This window comes from Pteronotus mesoamericanus, unplaced genomic scaffold (genome assembly GCF_021234165.1).
Source record: "Pteronotus mesoamericanus isolate MK-2021 breed Mesoamerican mustached bat unplaced genomic scaffold, CSHL_Meso_final scaffold_232, whole genome shotgun sequence".
Classification (NCBI taxonomy): domain Eukaryota; kingdom Metazoa; phylum Chordata; class Mammalia; order Chiroptera; family Mormoopidae; genus Pteronotus; species Pteronotus mesoamericanus.
Genome location: NW_026555311.1, coordinates 13,838,801 through 13,843,578, shown reverse-complemented (window position 1 = coordinate 13,843,578; position 4,778 = coordinate 13,838,801).

Sequence of the window (4,778 nt, the reverse complement as noted above, 5' to 3'; positions counted from 1 at the left end):
TCACTCTGCCCACAATGTTTTTTGTGACTTTTGTGTAGGTGCTGCCAAAAAACAACAAAGCCCAGGAAACAAACCCACATCCACAAAAATAACTCCCTCCTGCAATCCCACTATCAACAGCAAATGAACCTGTATTAATAAGGCTGTTAAGAGATTAAGAATGTTATAAGAAAGGAGAGAAATAAACTATTAGTATAAAATTTAATGACTTAATGTGCACAAACTTGATGGACCAGAAATGAATGTTAAAAAGCTATGTAGTAAAGAAAATATTGCAAATCATGGAGAAGACCACAGTGGATTTTGTCTAAGTAGCTTCTAGTATTTACTGCTGTTTTTTCTTTCTCGATCTGCCTCTAGTGATATCAAATGTTGACCCTGTCTGACCTTAGGCAGTCTGTTTGAGACTTCCAGGGATCTACTGTCTGTGGCTCTCCCCTTCAGTTTAATCTAGTCACTGTACACTCAGCAGTCAGGCTTAAGCAACACAGAGCAGTGCAGATTCCCTCCCGGAGTCAGGGCCATTTTTTCACCTCTGGCTGCTGCTAGGAGAGGAGTGGTCTGTCTGAGCAAGATAGCTGCTGCTGTATGGGGGATGACTCAGCACCACAATCCTAGCAGCTACTCTCTGAGTTCTCTCCCCAAAGCCTCCTTTCCCAGTCTTTCCTCAGGCATCTCTAGCCCACTTTGCCCACCCCCTTTGCCGGAGCCTGGGGTAAGTAGCTGCAAATAAAAATTTATGCAGTGGCCCTTTAAATGGCCCTTTGCATCTCCAGCTGCCCATCTCTGGCAGAGAACAACCCTGCTGCTTTTTGCAGCTGGCTGTTATCTGTGTACTTTTTGGGCTCAAGTGCTATAGGCTGGGGATCCCTGCTTATGGCTTAGACCCCACTCTTCTCAGCAGGATCCATCTGGCTGCTTAAATATCCCTCTGGTGCTGTTGCCTGTGGGTGCTCAGCCAGTATTCTTGAGTCTCCACCACACTCCTTACCAGTCAGGTTGTGCTAAAGCTGGTTCTTCTGTCTGTCTGAGGTTATAAGACATCTCTTTCACTATTGTTCAGTTGTTTGTTACAGGTAATTTCTCCACAATTTAATTGTAATTGCAGATTTTTCCTGGGATGAGATCAGTGTGACTTCCATTCACTCCTCCACTATCTTGCCTGTCACCATGAAAGGTTCTCCAAACTTCAAAACAAAGACCCAAAACACTTTTACCATGAAACATTGGAATAAATATGAGCTATACATACACATTTAAGGAAGATTAATAAACACAAGTAAGATCTTTCTTTTCCAATCTGCTTATTCCAGTTCAGAGGGGTGAGTGGTCAGAGACTCTGCAGGCAGCTCAGGGCACACAGTGGAGCTCACTCTGGACAGGATGCCTTTTCATCACAGGGCATTCACACCACACACTCACTCATACTGGGATGATCTAGATATGCCAATTTATCTTTGGGATGTAGGATCAGAGTCCCCAGAGAAAACCAATGCAGATATAAGGAGAATGTACAAACTCCAGATATGGCCCTGGCTAAAAATCAATTTTTTCAATATCATAACAGATCAACATTGAATGAAATGTTGTTATTCAAGAACCTGCTGTATTCTGCTACCTATCCAGGATATAGACTGAGCTCCTAAATTTGAAGTCAATGCCCTCTCCTTATTCAAGTTCAACATTTCATCCCAGCCTCATATGCACTACTCCTCTTGAACAACAACCTCCTGTTCCTGCAACATGTACTCTCCAAACACACCAACATTTGGCTGTTCTAGTTTCTCTGCATTCATCCTTTTCCCAGCCCTTCTATCCAGATGAATCCTACCAAGCCCAACTCCCATTATATTTCTTGCACATAGAAGCTGCCAGCACTGAGTGTACCTGCCTTGCAAGTAATCTTATTACATGCACCAACCACTTGGGAATTAACCATCCCAACTGGGAGGACTGCCCTTCTCTATTGATGTTTGTCATGAAAAATTACTTGTATTATGTAAATACCTAATCTTCCCAAGTAAAGTATGAGCAGCTCAAGCTCAGGACCATGTATATAGTCCTTAGTTAGCCTCCACACAGTGCTTAGTTGGTGGTCAGTAACTACGGAGATCTTCTGTGTGGATGTCAGCACATTCCTCACCTGCAGGATACTTACGGCTTCCAGGTTGGCCAAGAAGACATTTGAAGCAAATAGACCTCTGTCAAAGCCTTCACAGCAAAGCAGTTTACTCTCCCTTCATGGCTCATTGTTCTTACACTCCCCTCAAAAGAAAAAAGTAAATGCTAGATTAACTTTGCCTAAAAAGGAAGGAAATCAATATTTCTTAAGCACCATCTCTTTAAAATGCTCACCATAAAAACACCCCCAGAAACAAGGTTTGTTGTCTCCATTAAAAAAAATCATTGAAGAAAATGAGGGTTGGAAAGGAATATCTCACTGGGGACTGGTAGGCTAACATGGTAAGTCAAGAGCAGAGTACACAGGTGCATCAACCATCCTGTTTCTGCCTGAGAAAATGGTCACCTTGTGGCTGCCATTTGGTACAGAACAGTGGTTCTCAAAACTGTGTCCATAAGAATCACCTGAAGTGTGTGTAAAAACAGATCACTGCAGCTCCCCTCCATTTGGGGTTCAACTAGCCTGAGGTGGGCTGAGGATTTACATTGAAAACAGATGAAGTTGCCCTGGCAGGGTAGCTCATTTGATTAGAATGTTGTCCTGATGTGCCAAGGTTGTGAGTAAAATCATAAGAAGAACATTGATCTCTCCTGATGTTTGTAAACTCTGTGAGTGTGAAGAATTTATACTTTCTGCAATAAAATATGTATTTCAGTAAATCATTAGCAGCCTCTCATTCTTCCATCTTTGGGATAGTTTTAAACAAGTGAAGTATTAAAATAGGAAGTCTCTAAATAGTGTGTTTGCATGTTTGTGGGTGGCCGAGTTGGGATATACTAGGTAGGGAGACATCTCAAAATCTCATATGTCAAAAGTTTTAAGAATGTTTATAGACTTTTATTCAGTAATTCTACCTAGAGGCCTTTTATCAAAGAAATATTCAGTCATTCCTGGAAAGATGTGTGTTGAAAGATGTTTATTGCAGTATTATTTTCATAGTTGAAAGTTATAAAAACTGAATATTTAAAAATATGAAATTGATTAAACATATTATGAACATCAATATGAGGAAATAAGACACAATTATTAAAATCTTTAAAAATGTTGAAAGATAAGGTTTATAATTTTATGAAGTAAATGAGTTAGTCTACAAAATACACTTAGAATTTATTTTTAGAGATAATTTGTATAGTAAGTCCCTCTGAGTGATTAAGAATTTTTCCTGCTTTTCAATTTTTTAAAAACATTTTAACATTTTCTAAATTTCCTTCTAAGAACATACCAATAAGTTTGAATTATCTTTTAGCAACCTGTATAGCAGTGAATTTGAATTTTTCAGAAGCAGAAATACTATAATGGAGAGGTATATTATAGAAGTTAATGTTTCTTAAATGCTAACTACAGGCCAAGAGTAATATTATCTCATGATTCTCATATTTTAATAATCTATATAATAAAATATTATTCTGTAACATTATATCCAACATGTTTTTTTGTGTGTATATACATACGTATATAATAAAACCTGTCCTTACTCTATCCAGTAGTACCGAAGGTACAAACTTTCAGAGAACACTCAAGGAACAATCTGTTGATTAGGTTATAACTTTAAGGGGCAGAAAGAAATATCAGTTTTTGCTATGTCTTTGATGATTGCCTTTTCACAACACTTCTATTGGATAAACTTCTTATCAAAGGGCTTTGTCTCTACTCCTTCTGCCTACACTCTTCCCTTATCACCCTTCAGTATCTCCCCTGCCCCCAGCACCAATAAACAGCTTCTTCACTTTAGGTCTCTTTGCTCTGGCCTTCTGTGTTCCCTTCACATTTAGCTCTCTTTGCTCTCTGCCTGCCCCATGCTGGGTCCTTGGCATGGATATCTTTTTTTGTGGCCATTAGCCAGTTTCCTCTTTCAATCCCTATGCCTTTGACAAGGCTTAGACTAGCTAGCTTCATCAGCATGTCAGGCATTCTCACCATATTTAAAGGCTTCCTGAAATCCTAACCTCTTCGTGAATTAGAGCAACTGGCATATAGTAGGCTTCTTCTTTTTTTTTTTTTAATTCCTAAAGAACATTGATATCCTCCACCTTGGAAATACAAACAGTGATTTCTGCCCTATGAGACTCCAATGTATGCTCAATACACAAAAAATTATGCCCACCAAACCTTACATACACTACTCTCATTTGAGATTTTTTTTCTAGAATCTTTGACCAAGTCTACAGTAATCTGAGAATTGATTTTACAATACATTTTTTAAAAATTACTGTTTTAAAACCCCCCCTTAATGAAGACAATGGTTTTATATCATGTTCCCAAATTATTTGACACCTTTACAATTGGGAGATGGGATCTCTATTCCTGCCTACTGAATCTAGGTTCTGTGATTGCTAGTCAAAAAGAGTATTGTAAAAGTAATGCTGTGTCACTTTCTGAACTAGGCCTTAAGAAACTGGCAGAGTCTCCTTCCTGTATCTTGAGATATTCATTGTTAAAACTCACACATCATGTTTTGAAGGAGCCCAAGCAGCTAACAGAGGCCCAGCTAAGAAGAACTGAGGTCCCTGACTGGTCTTGCTGATAGCTAGCATCGGCTCTCCAGTCACACAAGAAAGTCTTCTTGGAAATACATTCTCCAGTCCCTGGTCAAGCT